This window comes from Euprymna scolopes, chromosome 46 (genome assembly GCF_053919585.1).
Source record: "Euprymna scolopes isolate OS-2025 chromosome 46, ASM5391958v1, whole genome shotgun sequence".
In the NCBI taxonomy this organism is placed as follows: domain Eukaryota; kingdom Metazoa; phylum Mollusca; class Cephalopoda; order Sepiida; family Sepiolidae; genus Euprymna; species Euprymna scolopes.
The window spans coordinates 119860029-119879546 of record NC_136527.1 but is presented as its reverse complement, the minus strand read 5'-3'; the positions used below and the strand labels follow the sequence as shown (position 1 = coordinate 119879546).

General features: G+C 32.7%; 1 long non-coding RNA gene across 1 annotated transcript; it reads left to right on the top strand.

The window, feature by feature from the left end:
• The first annotated feature begins 4868 nt into the window (after window positions 1–4868).
• LOC145271098 (uncharacterized) lies at window positions 4869–17589 on the top strand. Its single transcript, XR_013865690.1, has 3 exons — window positions 4869–4987; window positions 5325–5715; window positions 16579–17589. It is a non-coding gene; the product is annotated as an uncharacterized LOC145271098 (long non-coding RNA).
• The last annotated feature ends 1929 nt before the right edge of the window (window positions 17590–19518 follow it).

Genomic DNA, 19518 nt, shown 5'->3' with positions numbered 1-19518 from the left:
TTAGGGGGAAAAACTATGCTGCATTAGATGGGTGTAACGTGTGTTTTTGAACTATTTGTGTTTGTGACTTATAGCAGAACATAATACACGTAACGACATACCTGTTTTCTGCTGTTTGTTTCTGGTAGCGTCTTTAATCGTCGTTGGGAGAGCTGGAATCTGCTTACAAGGACACTCAAGACAGGACCAAACACCTTGTGACATTTTATGTATTATATTCAGTCTCAGGTATTCGTCATTGCAAAAGTCGAATGTCGTTGGATTGTAATGATTCTTCTATATCTTAATTCTGATTATCGGGACTTCTAAGATTGCTATTACATATCAAGCAATTTTTCTTATTCTAACCTAAAACTGGGTACGATTTGTTGTAAGTAAACGCTTCAAAATAAGTTAGAACACAAGACAAGCTGATCCAACTAGGTAAAAGAGTTACTTATGTTGACTTTGATAACGATCATTGGTTATATGTTTGATTTTTTTTTATCACTTTTTTGTTTTTTTCTAAAAATTTATTTCAATTGTTAGCAGAAAGTACAAATTAGTTAACAAAGGCCCCGTTTCTCATGTTAAGAATAGCTTTCTAAATAATACCATTATTCTTAATAAGTGGATGTCTCCTTTTTTAAAAAAATAGAATGTATGGATAAAAAAATTTCTTCTCATTGGATTTTGTAGATGAAATAAATGTGGTTCAATCTAATAATATTGACAACAATAAACAAACGGAATATATTTCTTCTCATTATGATGAAAATCATAAAACAATAAATAATATTTTAATAAAAGATAATAACTTTAGTAACAATTGTATCGACTTAGTCTGTGTTACTTTGTGTGCAAAATCATTTTTGTGATGAGACTTATATGATTTTTTTTTATTAAATAAATCTAGATGTCGAGGGTTCAATCTAATAACATTAACAACAATAAACAAACTGAATACTTATATGTGAATGCAAATACTATATATATTGAACTTCATTATTTTTACAGATGTTCCTGATTGAACCCTATTTCAATTTTAATGGAGGATCACTTTTTGGATGGACATATGGTAATTTACTTTCATTGTTACATTAAGATACATGTATATATATATATTGTAGTATTGTATATATGAATATATCTCTTCTCACTCATGAAAATCATAACAAAACAATAAATAATATTTCAACTAGATAATAACTCAGACAACACTTGCATCGACTTACTCTTTGTCAAGTTAGAAAATATCCGGTTATTATTTTAATGTGTCTTATATGAATTATTATTAGATGAAATAAATCTAGATGTCGTGGGTTCAATCTAATAATATTGACAACAAAAAACAAACGGAATACTAATTTATGAATGTAAATACTAAAAATATTGAACTTCATTATTTTTTACAGATGTTCCTGATTGAACCCTATTTCAATTTTAATGGAGGATCACGATCTTCAAAGATTAAGCTGTAAACAGTTATTACTTTATTTGGAATACTACAGCGACATCTGCGAGAAAATTTATTATTTACCTGACAATACTATTTAATGCATTTTGTTTGGAACACTCCAGGACACCTAAACAACAGAATTTAATGAATTTTGCTAAACAGTGATGAAAACGAAAACACGAATCAAATCGAATCAGAACAAATCCATATTTTCTTTAATATCGGAAACTTCAAATAAAGAAACAGTTTATTACTTTATTTAGAACACTGCAGCGATATCTGTGAGAAAATGTATTATTTACCGGACAATACAATGACTCTAAAAATACATTTTAGAAAAGTAAATGGTGAAATATATAAAATAATAGATGTTTGCCTCCTCAACTTGAACAAATTACTAAGATAATTGAAAGAAAACAGAACGTGTGTGTGTGTGGATATAATCGTTTTTCATATACGATTGAGTAAAACTAAAGTGTTTGGATATTCTTGTGTATGATAAACGTTAGTGTCCAATATGAGAACTCACACTGGGGAAAAGCAACATTCTTGTAAAGTCTGTGGATATTCTGCTAAAAAATCGAATTTAGGGAACCATATGAGAACTCATACTGGGGAAAAGCCATATTCTTGTCAAGTGTGTGAATATTCTTGCTCTCAAAAATCGAATTTAGTGAGCCATGTGAAAACTCACTCTGGGGAAAAACCATATTCTTGTCAAGTGTGTGGATATTCTTGTTCTGAAAAATCGAGTTTAGTGAGACATATGAACCACATTCTTGTCAAGTGTGTGGATATTCTTGCTCTCAAAAATCGAGTTTAGTGAGCCATATGAAAACTCATACTGGGGAAAAGGCATATTCTTGTAAAGTGTGTGGATCATCTTTTTCTCACAAATCAACGTTAGTGAGCCATATGAGAACTCACACTGGGGAAAAACCATATTCGTGCCAAGTATGTGGATATTCTTCTGCTAAGAAATCAACGTTAATTTATAGAGGAAAGTGATCTATTTAAAATCTAAAATATTTATTATTTTTTAAATTCATAATTTATAGAGGAAAGTGATCTATTTAAAATCTAAAATATTTATTATTTTTTAAATTCATAATTTATAGAGGAAAGTGATCTATTTAAAATCTTAAATATTTATTATTTTTTAAATTCATAATTTATAGAGGAAAGTGATCTATTTAAAATCTAAAATATTTATTATTTTTTAAATTCATAATTTATAGAGGAAAGTGATCTATTTAAAATCTAAAATATTTATTATTTTTTAAATTCATAATTTATAGAGGAAAGTGATCTATTTAAAATCTAAAATATTTATTATTTTTTAAATTCATAATTTATAGAAGAAAGTGATCTATTTAAAATCTAAAATATTTATTATTTTTTAAATTCATAATTTATAGAGGAAAGTGATCTATTTAAAATCTAAAATATTTATTATTTTTTAAATTCATAATTTATAGAGGAAAGTGATCTATTTAAAATCTAAAATATTTATTATTTTTTAAATTCATAATTTATAGAGGAAAGTGATCTATTTAAAATCTAAAATATTTATTATTTTTTAAATTCATAATTTATAGAGGAAAGTGATCTATTTAAAATCTAAAATATTTATTATTTTTTAAATTCATAATTTATAGAGGAAAGTGATCTATTTAAAATCTAAAATATTTATTATTTTTTAAATTCATAATTTATAGAGGAAAGTGATCTATTTAAAATCTAAAATATTTATTATTTTTTAAATTCATAATTTATAGAGGAAAGTGATCTATTTAAAATCTAAAATATTTATTATTTTTTAAATTCATAATTTATAGAGGAAAGTGATCTATTTAAAATCTAAAATATTTATTATTTTTTAAATTCATAATTTATAGAGGAAAGTGATCTATTTAAAATCTAAAATATTTATTATTTTTTAAATTCATAATTTATAGAGGAAAGTGATCTATTTAAAATCTAAAATATTTATTATTTTTTAAATTCATAATTTATAGAGGAAAGTGATCTATTTAAAATCTAAAATATTTATTATTTTTTAAATTCATAATTTATAGAGGAAAGTGATCTATTTAAAATCTAAAATATTTATTATTTTTTAAATTCATAATTTATAGAGGAAAGTGATCTATTTAAAATCTAAAATATTTATTATTTTTTAAATTCATAATTTATAGAGGAAAGTGATCTATTTAAAATCTAAAATATTTATTATTTTTTAAATTCATAATTTATAGAGGAAAGTGATCTATTTAAAATCTAAAATATTTATTATTTTTTAAATTCATAATTTATAGAGGAAAGTGATCTATTTAAAATCTAAAATATTTATTATTTTTTAAATTCATAATTTATAGAGGAAAGTGATCTATTTAAAATCTAAAATATTTATTATTTTTTAAATTCCTTCATTGCGTATCTTTTTCGAGTTGTTGAAATATAAAAGCCTAAAAAAAGTACATTTTGAACATTTAGGGGGAAAAACTATGCTGCATTAGATGGGTGTAACGTGTGTTTTTGAACTATTTGTGTTTGTGACTTATAGCAGAACATAATACACGTAACGACATACCTGTTTTCTGCTGTTTGTTTCTGGTAGCGTCTTTAATCGTCGTTGGGAGAGCTGGAATCTGCTTACAAGGACACTCAAGACAGGACCAAACACCTTGTGACATTTTATGTATTATATTCAGTCTCAGGTATTCGTCATTGCAAAAGTCGAATGTCGTTGGATTGTAATGATTCTTCTATATCTTAATTCTGATTATCGGGACTTCTAAGATTGCTATTACATATCAAGCAATTTTTCTTATTCTAACCTAAAACTGGGTACGATTTGTTGTAAGTAAACGCTTCAAAATAAGTTAGAACACAAGACAAGCTGATCCAACTAGGTAAAAGAGTTACTTATGTTGACTTTGATAACGATCATTGGTTATATGTTTGATTTTTTTTTATCACTTTTTTGTTTTTTTCTAAAAATTTATTTCAATTGTTAGCAGAAAGTACAAATTAGTTAACAAAGGCCCCGTTTCTCATGTTAAGAATAGCTTTCTAAATAATACCATTATTCTTAATAAGTGGATGTCTCCTTTTTTAAAAAAATAGAATGTATGGATAAAAAAATTTCTTCTCATTGGATTTTGTAGATGAAATAAATGTGGTTCAATCTAATAATATTGACAACAATAAACAAACGGAATATATTTCTTCTCATTATGATGAAAATCATAAAACAATAAATAATATTTTAATAAAAGATAATAACTTTAGTAACAATTGTATCGACTTAGTCTGTGTTACTTTGTGTGCAAAATCATTTTTGTGATGAGACTTATATGATTTTTTTTTATTAAATAAATCTAGATGTCGAGGGTTCAATCTAATAACATTAACAACAATAAACAAACTGAATACTTATATGTGAATGCAAATACTATATATATTGAACTTCATTATTTTTACAGATGTTCCTGATTGAACCCTATTTCAATTTTAATGGAGGATCACTTTTTGGATGGACATATGGTAATTTACTTTCATTGTTACATTAAGATACATGTATATATATATATTGTAGTATTGTATATATGAATATATCTCTTCTCACTCATGAAAATCATAACAAAACAATAAATAATATTTCAACTAGATAATAACTCAGACAACACTTGCATCGACTTACTCTTTGTCAAGTTAGAAAATATCCGGTTATTATTTTAATGTGTCTTATATGAATTATTATTAGATGAAATAAATCTAGATGTCGTGGGTTCAATCTAATAATATTGACAACAAAAAACAAACGGAATACTAATTTATGAATGTAAATACTAAAAATATTGAACTTCATTATTTTTTACAGATGTTCCTGATTGAACCCTATTTCAATTTTAATGGAGGATCACGATCTTCAAAGATTAAGCTGTAAACAGTTATTACTTTATTTGGAATACTACAGCGACATCTGCGAGAAAATTTATTATTTACCTGACAATACTATTTAATGCATTTTGTTTGGAACACTCCAGGACACCTAAACAACAGAATTTAATGAATTTTGCTAAACAGTGATGAAAACGAAAACACGAATCAAATCGAATCAGAACAAATCCATATTTTCTTTAATATCGGAAACTTCAAATAAAGAAACAGTTTATTACTTTATTTAGAACACTGCAGCGATATCTGTGAGAAAATGTATTATTTACCGGACAATACAATGACTCTAAAAATACATTTTAGAAAAGTAAATGGTGAAATATATAAAATAATAGATGTTTGCCTCCTCAACTTGAACAAATTACTAAGATAATTGAAAGAAAACAGAACGTGTGTGTGTGTGGATATAATCGTTTTTCATATACGATTGAGTAAAACTAAAGTGTTTGGATATTCTTGTGTATGATAAACGTTAGTGTCCAATATGAGAACTCACACTGGGGAAAAGCAACATTCTTGTAAAGTCTGTGGATATTCTGCTAAAAAATCGAATTTAGGGAACCATATGAGAACTCATACTGGGGAAAAGCCATATTCTTGTCAAGTGTGTGAATATTCTTGCTCTCAAAAATCGAATTTAGTGAGCCATGTGAAAACTCACTCTGGGGAAAAACCATATTCTTGTCAAGTGTGTGGATATTCTTGTTCTGAAAAATCGAGTTTAGTGAGACATATGAACCACATTCTTGTCAAGTGTGTGGATATTCTTGCTCTCAAAAATCGAGTTTAGTGAGCCATATGAAAACTCATACTGGGGAAAAGGCATATTCTTGTAAAGTGTGTGGATCATCTTTTTCTCACAAATCAACGTTAGTGAGCCATATGAGAACCCACACTGGGGAAAAACCATATTCGTGCCAAGTATGTGGATATTCTTCTGCTAAGAAATCAACGTTAGTGAACCATATAAGGACTCATACTGGGGAAAAACCATTTTCTTGTCAAGTGTGTGAATATTCTTCTGCTAAAAAATCAGCATTAATGACCCATATTAGGACTCATACTGGGGAAAAGCCACATTCTTGTCAAGTGTGTGGATATTCTTGTTCTGAAAAATCGAGTTTAGTGAGACATATGAAAACTCATTCTGGGGAAAAGCCACATTCTTGTCAAGTGTGTAAATATTCTTGTTCTGAAAAATCGAATTTAGTGAAACATATGAAAACTCATACTGGGGAAAAGCCACATTCTTGTAAAGTGTGTGGATATTCTTGTTCTCAAAAAACAGACTTAGTGAGGCATGTGAGAACTCACACTGGGGAAAAGCCATATTCTTGTGAAGTTTGTGGATCATTTTTTTCTCACAAATCAACCTTAGTGCAACATATGAGAAGACATAAGGGAACAAGAGGATACTAAAAAGATCTCTCGGTTGGTTTCAATAAAAAAGCGGGGCAATGTTGGCAGCTGGTCTGGCTGCCCCATACCCAGCATTACAATCTTCAAAGGAAGAAAAATAAAAAAAATTTAAAAAAAGAAAAGCCATATGCTTGTCAAGTTTGTAAATATTCTTCCACTTCAAAATCAGATTTAGCGAGACATATCAGAACTCACACTGGGGAAAAGCCACATACTTGTCAAGTGTGTGAATATTCTTTTTCTGATAAAGCGAATTTAGTGCAACATATCAGAACCACACTGGGAAAACTTGAATGCCTACTAGACACTGTCCTCGAGTGTCTAAGGTCTCTCTCTGTACAGGGGTTTGTCAGAACAATCTGTCATGAGGATACTTTTCCACAGAGCTTTTCCGAGGAATGGTGCACCTTCTCCAAGTGATATTACCTCAAGTAATAGCACAAAGCTGGATATTTCACCAGACTAGATAAATTCTTGTCCTGGAATCCAGTAAGACCAAGTGACCAACATGAAAGATATACTACAACGTATAAAAATGGTTCATTGGGGAGAGGAAAACTATGTTCTCAATTCTTTACTAACTCAGTGTTTGAGAGATAAAGAACTTAAATGGAACATTTGAATATCAATGTATCTCATATAGAGTTCAATTGTTAGCCCCTGGTTGTGGGCCCCTTGATTTCTGAGAACTTCAACTAAAGTAAAATAAAACAGAAAGGGACACGCCACATTCTTGTTCTAATAAATCATCATTAATCGATCATATAAGAACTCACACTGGGGGAAATGATCTAAAAACGACATGGTCTCTGAAAGAAATAAACATTATACCAGTTGTGATAGGAGCAACTGGGTTAATAAAAAAGAATCTTCCTAAATACTTAGAAGCAATCCCTGGAAGACCAAGCTGTAACGAAATACAAATAGCAGCCATAAAGGGAACAACATCTATTCTTAAAAGAGCCCTCGGATATAAATTTAAATCATAACAGAATCAAGTGTTAGCTCCACGAGGGAGCCCCTTGATCTCTTAATACTTACTGAAGTAAAATAAATAAAAAAAAGGAAAAAGCTACATTCTTGTGAAGTTTGTGGATATTCTTCTTCTAAAAAATTAAATTTTGTGAGCCATATGAGAACTCACACTGGGGAAAAACCACATTCTTGTCAAGTGTGTGGACATTCTTTTTCTGAAAAATCAACATATACGAACTCACACTGGAGTAAAATAAAACAAAAAAGGAAAAGTATCAGTTGGAAATGATTTATATACCATACATTACGACCATGTAATCCCTACAGCCACCTACCTTGAAAATGCTGCTGTGAAATCTGACATAGTTATATGGAATAAGTCAAAGAGAATTGCAACCTTGATTGAAGTGAGTGCCCCTACTGATGGCGGTCTGAACAGAGCTGAAAGAGAGAAACAGACCAAATACCAAGGTCTCATGTATGATATGAAAAGAAACTGGAATCTTAAGGAGATATCAATAACACCCGTTATTATATGTGCCACAGGGCTTATGAAGAAGAACCTGATGTCCTACATTACTAATGGCCCATACCCAGCATTACAAAGTATTTAAGTACCTCCATAGGAAAGTCTTTGGAGAGATGCAACTTGACAAGTCGTGGAACATCTGGAAACATGAACCACCACCGATAACATAAAACAGAAAAATTACAGTGTTCTACAAAGACATACAGATTGGCAGATACATAAAATACAAGGCCATCAAGCTAGATAAATACGGAACAAGCTCAAAAGACTGATTATCGACGTCACACTTTGTCCTTAATAGAGCTGCACTCATTATCGACGTCACAGTTCCAAACGACTTTGTCCTTAATAGAGCTGAACAGGAAAATAGAGCTAACTTCATTAGAAAAAACATCATGGGTTGTCACCAGTGATTTTATTTATGCTAACATTTCGCTGCAAATGTGGTAGCGAAATGGTTTTTTTTTATTCTACACAAAATAAAGTAAAAGAAATGTCAGGGTTAGTTAATGATAAGCTTAGTACCAAGAAATAAGCACAGAAAAAGGAAAAGAAAGATACATTTGTTGATATTGTGACGATTGGTGAATTTGTTGGTTCATTTTGTTTTATGACATATCAACACTATATCAGGTTATTTCATGCCAAATCCAGTGACATTTTTTTCCTAGAATATATTTGTTTATTTAATGTCGGTTTTTATTTAACTCATAATTGGGACCCTAACAGGTACTACCACTCCAGATCAGAGTGGACCTGGTAGCAATAGCAATTAAATGGTGGCTTCACACTTCACAAAGCCCCACGTTTGGATACAGTTTATGGTCATATCCAGGACCTGGTGAATTTGTAAATAATTGAAGCGATCAACACTGGCGAGTTAGAATTCTACATACCTATTGTTATAAAGTACCAATTTATGTTTTACATATCACGCCACAACGTTGCTGCAGAATCCAGACAGGTGAAAGAGTCTCAAGAAACTTTGTCCTTAATAGAGCTGAACGGGAAAAGATAACAAAATATCAGGATCTCAAAAAATGATCTAAAATAAACATATTAGTTGTGATAGAAGCAACTGGTTTAATAAAAAAGAATCTTCGGAAATACTTAGAAGCAATCCCTGGAAAACCAACTTGTAGAGAAATACAAATAGCAGTCAAAAAAGAACAGTGTCTATTCTTAAGAGCTCTCAGATATAAATTTAAATTGTAATAAAATCACGTGTTCGCCCCAGGAGAGAGCCCTTAATCTTTTCAACCTAACAAAAGTAAAATAAAAAAATAATAATAATCAATTGACCACAAAACTGCATCAATAGCATTGACTCAAATGTTTGCCCCAGCAGACTTCAACTATAAAGCTTGGTGAAAATTTTAGTGATAACACACTGGACAACACAATAGAAGAATATGACAACCCAGCAACCCTAATCGCCCGAAAGAAGAGAAGAAGTATAAAAAAAAGGGAACTGAAGACAAAACTAGAAGGATGGCAACAACAGGCAGGTTCATGGAAGAACTGAACCAGAGCTACATTCACAAGGAGGCCTCAGTACAATGACTTAAAATGATGAATTTCCATTTGATGAAGAACGATTAATTATAGCTTCACAAGACCAAGTCTTACTCACAAATGGATTTTAGAAAAAACCGACCAATGCAGATTCTGTCACTCAGCTGTTGAAAGCCACCTAATGTCTGGATGCAAGATCCTTCTAGCCGATGGTCATTATACTGCTCGCCACAACAAAGTATGTAGATACTTACATTGGAAAGTCTGTGGAGAGACGCAACTAGATAGGTCGTCGAACATCTGGGAACATGAACTACCAGATGACATGAAAAAACTGTTCTTGTGAAGTGTTCATGAATTATTCTTCTGAAAAATAAACGTTCGTAAATATACGTTAGTAACACATATGAGAATTCAGTCTGACAAAATTGTGTGCAAATTCTTTTTAAAAAATCAAACTGGGTAAAAACTATGCTGTGAAAAACCAATGTTAGTGAATCATGACAACTCACACTGAGGAAAGGCCACATTGTTGTGACGTGTGTGGATATTCCTGTTCTCAAATATCAGGATAAAAAGATCCCTCAGCATGGCTAGGCACTGAGCCATATGAGGAAAATAACGGTGCACCTTCTTCTTGTGATGTTTCCACAATTGAAAACACTAAGCTGGACATTCCACCAGACCAGTAAAATTCTAGTCCTGGAACCCGGCAAAACCAAACAAGAACCACTAAGAAAAGACACTATAACCAAGTCAAGTGGTTTCTTGAGAAAAAAATTATTCTTCGTTGTTTTGCATACTCCAGATATGAGAAATGGGAAAAGAAACACAGTATTCGAGGCTCAAAAGAAAAAAAAACAAGAACCACAACTAAGAACTTACTTTCAATTGTATCGCAAATACATAAATATCTCCCAAAAGATGTTAGAGAGTCAATTGAGAAGAAAGCTTTTAGTGAAGCAGCAAGTGATTTTACCAAATCTAACACTGTTGAATTTGCCCAAACACAGTGGAATAGGGAGGAAAAATGGACATTGATTTGGTCAATGGAATACACAAAAATAAAATACCAAAAACTCACAGACAGTTGTAAGGAATGGCAAAAGATTTTTAAGCACCACTGCCCAAACAAGAAGTGGATTGAGAAGGAAAAGTTAACATGCCAGAAATCTAATTTTCTGAGAAACGAGGTTTTTTCTGGTGAGCAAATATCCCAGCTAAAAAAGATGTCCATGAAATGGCTAAAAACAATATTTGCCCAATCAGCAATCCCCTCCCTATACCCAAAACCTGCCAAACCAAACAAGAGGACACTACAACAAATTCTCAGCTGGCACAGCTCCCTGAGACAGTACCAAAAAGTCCAAAGCTTAGATGTCTATCAAAACCAAAGCAGAAATATACCCGACATGCCACTCCATCAAATAATGCAACATCTTCTCAGGAATCACTCCCAACAGACCCAACACAATTTAAACATGGGCAGACATACCAACAGTATGTCCCACCTCAACATGTGACATTTGACGCGGACCAGTTGGAACTAGAGGAAGAGCTGGCAAACAGAATAGAAATAGCACGATGTCTAGGTGCTGAAGATCGGCCCAGACTGATAAAAATTAGTATGAATAAAGCCTTCAAGGTGCTTGTTTTAAAAGTCAACGATGCCCTGGAAAGAATCACTCCGATTAAAACACTATTGAGTGAAATAAATCATACAACATACGGGGCAGCATGGTTTATCCAATTAAAACTCTTACCCAAACACCAGGAGAGTAAAAGAGAAAACATGAAGGCTGAATTATATAACCCAGGCTGGAAACGTAAATCAAATTTAGTGCAACATATCAGAACTCACACTTCAACATAAACTCCAGCAGAAAATAGACTCCGAAAGGAAACTGCCCAAATATATGCATTCCTATCATGTGAAACCCCAGGCAAAAAACTAAATAAGAAGGTGAATAAGTTGAAAACTTATTATTCCCTCCAAGACCAAGCTCAGCTAAGAGATAAGTTGGCAGAACATCAGGCTGAGATAAAAGCCTTAGCTGCACAAATAAAAAATAAAACAAAAAAACTTCGAAGCAAAAAGGATAAATAACCTGTTTGCAACAAACCCAAAATTGTCTATAGGAGCCTCGTTAAAGGAGTAAAGATGTCAGCTCTAAAAATTTCCAAGGAGGCTGTCTGCAGGAAGGTAGCTCAATGACAAAGAAATCTGTCAATGGCCTGGGTTGATTACAAAAGGACCTTTGACATTCTGGATACTTCGCTGTTTGGAGTTGTACAATGTGCACACTGGTATTACATCATTCCTTCAAAAACAAATGGCCAGATGGTGCACATCAATTACATTACAGCACACGGAAGGAAGGATACAGACCCCAAACATAAAGATCAAGCGATGAATATTCCAGGGAGACAGCCTCTCACCGCTCCTTTTCTGCCTCACTATGGATCCACTATGTAATCTAGTTAAGCGATCCAATGCTGGATAAAATTTCAGCATTGGCAGAAAGAAGGAAGAAAATAAAGGAGTAAACCATCTACTTTTTATGGACGACTTGAAACTCTATGTAGAATCCGAGAAACAACTTGTCTCTCTGATAGGCATTGTCAAAAATTATACAGAGGACATCTGCATAGAATTTGGATTCGACAAATGCGCTAAGTGCACCATAAAGAAAGAAAATAGATAAACTCCGAAAGGAAACTGCCCAAATATATGCATTCCTATCCTGTGAAACCCCAGGCAAAAAAATAAATAAGAAGGTGAATAAGTTAAAAACTTCTTATTCCCTCCAAAACCAAGCACAGCTAAGAGCAAAGTTGGCAGAACATCAGGCTGAGATAAAAGCCTTAGCTGCACTAATAAAAAATAAAACCAAAAACTTTGAAGCAAAAAGGATAAACTTTTTGTGACAAACCCAAGAATTATCTATAGGAGCCTCATTAAAGATGAAAGAAACGTGAGTTACGCACCAACACAAGAAGAAGTTGAAAACTCTATGAGGACAATAAAGTACATAAAGAAAACAACTGGATAAATACCATCAAAGAGGAGAACAAGGAGAAAGAAAAGATGGCAGCTCTAAAAATTACCAAGGAAGTTGTCTGCAGGAAGGTAGCTCAATGCAGCAACTTCAAGACCCCAGGAATAGACCAAATACCACATTTCTGGTTGAAAAAAACTAAGCGCATTTCATCATCACTATGCCAAGGCATTCAATAGAATCATCAGTGGAGATGAAGAGCCGCCTGAGTGGCTTACTATAAGCAGTACATCACCTATTCCCCAAAATGAGGACACCCACATGGCTAGCAAATATAGACCAATCTGCTGCCTCACAACAAACTACAAGCTCCTAACAAGGATAATTGCCGATGCAACATACGACCAATCTATTGCTGGTGATTACCTTGAAAGTGAGCAGAGGGGGTGTACGAGGAAAAAGCTAGGCACAAAAGATCAACTCCTTGTAAACAGAACCATATTAGAAGACTTCAGGAGACGACAAAGAAATGGCCTTGATCTCTTCAAACTAACAAGTATCTTGTGAAGATTGTGGATATTTCTGTTCTCGAAAATCGTCATTACGGATATGAGAACTCACACTGGGAAAACCCACATTCCTGTGAAGTTTGTGGATATTCCTGTTCTAAAAAAATCAGCGTTAGTTATACATATGAGAACTCATGCTGGGGAAAAAGAAATCTGTCAATGGCCTGGATTGATTACAAAAAGGCCTTTGACAGTATACCTCATTCCTGGATACTTCGCTGTTTGGAGTTGTACAATGTACACATCATTCCTTCAAAAACAAATTACATTACAGCCCACGGAAGGAAGGATGCAGACCCCAAACATAAAGATCAAGCGAGGAATATTCCAAAGAGACAGCCTCTCACCGCTCCTTTTCTGCCTCACAATGGATCCATTAAGTAAGATACTTAAACGATCCGATGCTGGATACAATCTCAGCATGGGCAGAAAGAAGGAAGAAAATAAAAGAGTAAAGCATCTACTCTTTATGGACGACTTGAAACTCTATGTAGAATTCGAGAAACAACTTGTCTCTCTGATAGGCATTGTTAAAAATTATACAGAGGACATCTGCATAGAATTTGGATTCGACAAAGGCGCTAATTGCACCATAAAGAAAGGAAAAAAGACAGCATCAGAACATCTTAATCTTGACAATGGCTCTATTGAAGACCTTGAAGAAGATGCTGTCTATAAATACCTGGGAGTAGAAGAGAATGAGCCACTTGAACATGGAAAGATGAGAGAAAAAGTGCAGGGAGAATACTTCAAGCGACTTAAAAAAATTCTCTCATCAGAACTATCAGCAAAAAACAAAATTACTGCCATCATCAATTGGCAATACCGTTGTCTCTTATGGATTTGGCATAATTAATTGGCCACAAAACTGCATCAATAGCCTTGATGTAAAAACTCAGAAAATGCTGACCCTTCATGAAGTCATTTACAAACATCAGTGAATGGACAAGCTGTATTTACCACGGAGAGAAGATGATTTAGGCCTCACTGAAATAAACCACACATACTGAGCTTTAGTGGTAAGCATAAGCCAATATATCAAATGTTCTTCTGACCCCAAAATAAAAATGGTGAATGAACATCACACCAAATGTTTGCCCCAGCAGACGTCAACTACAAAGCTCGGTGAAAATTTCAGTGGTAACACACTGGACAACACAATAGAAGAATATGATAACCCAGCAACCCTAATCGCCTGAAAGAAGAGAAAGGAGTATACTAAAAGGGAACTGAAGACAAGACTAGAAGGATGGCAACAACATAAGAGAGCAGGCAGGTTCATGGAAGAACTGAACCAGAGCTACATTGATAAGGAGGCCTCACTACAATGGCTTAAAAGTGACAAATTTCCATTTGATGAAGAACGATTAATTATAGCTGCACAAAACCAAGGCTTACTCACAAATGAATTTAAGAAAATGGCTGGTCTACAAAACCCCAACCAATGCAGATTCTGTCACTCAGCTTTGAAAGCCCAAGCCACCTAATGTCTGAATGCAAGATCCTTCTAGCCGATGGTCATTACACTGCCCATCACAACAAAATATGTACATACTTATACTGGAAGATCTGTGGAGAGATGCAACTAGATAGGTCGTCGAACATCTGGGAACATGAACCACCACCGATAACATCAAATGGAAAAGTGACAGTGTTCTACGACAAAAACGTATAGATACATAAAAAACAAGGCCATCAAGCCAGATATAGTAATATGGAACAAGCACGAAAGGACTGCACTCATTATCGACGTCACAGAACGGGAAAAGATAACAAAATATTAGGACCTAAGATATTATCTAAAAACAACATGGTCTCTGAAAGAAATAAACATTACACCAGTTGTGACAGGAGCAACTGGTTTACTAACAAATAACCTTCAAAAATACTTAGAAGCAATCCCTGGAAAACCAAGCTGTAAGGAAATACAGATAGCAGCCATAAAGGGAACAGTGTCTATTCTTAAAAGAGCACTCCGATATAAATTTAAACTCTAACAGAATCAAGTGTTAGACCTTGATCTCTTCAAACTTACAAAAGTAAAATAAAAGAACGAGAAGCATTATTCATGTCAAGTGTGTGGTACAGCATTTTCCCAGAAAATTAATGTAAAAACACATGTTCACGCACTGGTGAAAAGCCTCTATCCTGTGAAGTTTGCAGTTCAACATTTTCCCCGAAAAGCAATTGAAAAAGACATGTTTTAAAACACACCGACTGCAAATCGAAAGCATATTTGTGTCACTCCATGAAATAATGCAACAGCTCCCCAGAGATCACTCCCAACAGTCTCAATACAATTTAAATTTGGGAAAACATGCCAACAGTATGTGCCACTTGAACATGTGACACTGGATGCGGTCAGTTGGCAGAAAAGGAAGAGCTGGCAAACAGGATAGAAGTGGCAGAAGGTATGGATGTTGAAGATCGATCCAGACTGGTAATAAGTAATATGAATAAAGCCTTCAAGACGCTTGTCTCAAAAGTCAAGGATGCCCTTGCAACATTGACTGAAATAAATCATACAATATTATTGGCAGCATGATTTATTCAGGTAAAACTCCTTCCCCAACATTAGAGGAGTACAAGAGGAAACATGAAGACTGAATCATATAACCCAGCCTGGAAACGAAAACTCCAGCAGAGAATAGATAAACTCTGTAAGGAAACTATCCGGATATCTGCATTTCTGTCCTGTCAGGGGGAAAAACTAAATAACAAGTTGAATAAGTTGAAAACTTATTATTCCCTCCAAAACCCAGAGCTAAGATGTCAGAACATTTATTTATTTGTTTGACAATATAACCTATCAATCCCTTTTTCATTTGAGGTGATTTATTACAGAAATAAAAAACTCATGGTAAATTATTCATGACAACTTCTGTTATGCAAATGTATCTTTTCATTTAAACAATAATTTCTTAGTCTTTTAATTCATTCATTTACTTATCTTTTCATTTTTTTTCCATTCCTCTTATTATTTCTTCCGTTGTTCCTCCATTCAGTCATCATTCCATTTTTTTTCATTATTTCTGCTAGGTTATATATTTTCTTATCTTTTCATTCAATATAAACAAATAATCCCATTATTTTTACAATATCTGAAAATCTTGCTCATTTCTAGAGAATAAATTAATTTTTTCACTTTTTGATTTCTTGTTTTTTCTTTAGATGAAATAAAAACAAAACCAAGGGGGAAAAACTAAACAACAAGTTGAATAAGTTGAAAACTTATTATTCCCTCCAAATCCCAGCGCAGTTAAGAGCTAAGATGTCAGAACATCAAGCTGAAACAAAACCAAAAACTTTGAAGCAAAAAAAGATAAACTTTTTGCTTTCAAACTCAAGAATTGTCTATAAAAGCCTCCTTAGAGAAGAAATAAAGGTGAGCTCCCCACGAGGACAATAAAATGCATACAGAAAAACATTGGATGAATACCATCAAAATGAGAACAAGGAGAAAACAAAGATGCCCGCTTTAAAAATTACCAAAGAAGCTGTCTGCAGGAAGGTAGATCAATACATTAATTTCCAGACCCCAGGAATAGACCACATACCGAATTTCTGGCTGAAAAAACTTAACGCATTTTATCATCACTTTAATGCCACGGCATTCAATAGTATCATTAGTGGTGATAAAGAGCTTCCTGAGTTGCTTACTGAAGCTAGTGCATCACCTATTCCCAAAAATGAGGACACCAACCAACATGGCTAACCAATATCGACCAATCTGCTGTCTTAAAACAAACTACAAGCTCTTAACAGGGATAATCGCTGATGCAACATACGGTAATCTTACTGCTTCAAATGACCAAATGGTGAACATCAATAATAACATTCATCTTGTTGAAAAAAGAAAACAATGTTGTTGAAAAAAAAATAAAACAAATAAAAATTGTTCAGTCCTTTGAGGTTTTTATTAATTTTTATTGTTTGTTTTGAAAATTACTTTGTGTCCATCCCAATGCTTGGCGGAAACCAATCTAACGAGTCAAATTATGCAAAATATATCATTTTGTTATTATGATAGTGCATCGTAGCATATGCTAGAAAATTACGCACCATTTCAGTCACTCAAAGAGATCTTTTTATGTGCCTAAAAGAAGAAGCACATACTTGACAAGAATAACTAGTAAATTCAAACTGTTGATCTTTTTATTTTGTTAAAAGAAGCACATACTTGACAGGAATAACTTCAAACTAGGCACCGCCAAAACTGGGGAAGGGGGGGGGGGGCAGGTAAGTACTTTTTGACGGACCGTCTTTTTAAAAATCTACCAAAAATCAGGTAATTATCGAATCAATACGAAATTTTCAGCGATTATTAAGAGAAGAATGAACTTTATAACAGTGTACTTATTTTTCATAAACGATATTTATATATATATTTTTTTTGCTTACAACCCCCCTTGTTTTGAAGTGGGAACAAATATGCTTAAAATAATCATCTGAAACTAGACAAAACATATTCCGTTGTTGTAAGGGACAGGATTATAGATTAAAAAAAAAACACTTGTTTACATACCTTTTTTTGACATCTTAATATCAGAACTTTGATTGTGTTTAATTATTCCGCTTTTGACTTTTGGAGTGTGAAATTCGGTGAAATAATTAATTTAAGCTAAGCAAAAAAAAAAAAATTTTTTAGAATATTTATGCGAAAAAAGCCATTTTAAAATCTTTGATAAATAAATTAATAAATTTTTTTAGCCGAATAATGCATGATCCTTATTAAACGGAATTCTTTGAAGAATCGATACAAAAAAAAAATCGATACATATTGTGCCCTTTGTGTTAAAAAATATCATCAGTTTTTCGATCCCATTTGCTAACGTTTGCCGCCTTTCGACTACGGTGGACCATACGTGCTGAAATAATTTTGTTGAATCTCCATGACTGCCAAAACCGGTGCAAGCGTGAATCAGTACAATTTATGTTGGTCCACACTCACATAGAAACGAGACGTTTCTCTTTTCATTGCGAGACAAAATTATGGATGGTAAATAAAAATTTATTATTTTTATTATTACACGTGTTTATTTTTATTTTACCGAAACTATAGCGGACATTTGTTCGTCCGTCTGCCATAAACGAAACTTTATAGCGAAAAATTAATTTTAAACTAGAAACAGTACTTTTTTTTATACTGCAAAAAATACGCACCGTAAAAAAATGGTTAAACCTTAGCTGAAAGTGCTGAATAGTGGAACACCTACCCCCCATGTAAAGAATGGCATTCTAAATAAAGTTATTATTTTAGTATGGCCCGTACACTTGCAGTGTCAAAATTACACAAAAGGAAGCTTAGAATAAATTCTTGTCAAATTGCTGATGTTGCCCAACGGAGCACTTGTTTTTCTAAACAATCTGGACTCGATGCGAAGTAACTAGTTGCCTATATATATTATTTGAAATCCAGGTACTTATATTATAATATTTTTGCATATTTTCATAGAAAATCACCCTAAATCTTAGTTAGACTAAAAATAAACAACTTAATTCTTTCAAAAACCTTTTTTTAAAAATATTTATATATGTTTTTTGTGCAAGACAAAAAATGTCAATTGTTAACTTTTGGGGAAATTTTGATATTTAAAATTTAATTAAAAATAGTAGAAAAAGTTTTACATTATTCTGTTTTCTATATGATAAAATTCAGGGTTTTATCTTTCTGGAAAAAAAAAGTTACTCAGAAATCATGGTTTTTAATAAATGTAATTTCGTTTTAAAAAACAATAACAACTTCATCTTTCGGTCATTTTTGGCGGTGCCCACATAATAGGTAATTCAAACTGTTGATGAAAACAAGTGTAAAAAAATAATCACAGAAAAACTCAAAAAGTTTGGGGAAAATCGTGTAAAAAGTAAAATATATCGACAGTTTCTACCGTCGTTCAACAAAAACTGAAATGTACAATATGAGGCAGGGCTCTTCTTGCTAACGCTGTTTATTTCATGAAAAAGTGAAATCATACAATTTTAGGCACGACTTAACCCAGACGACCAATGTATTGTTGTAATATCCATGGGTTGATCTGTAAATCTGCAAGTGGTTTGACAAGACACTTAACGATGCATGATAAAGTACGTCTACAAACACCAACAAATACT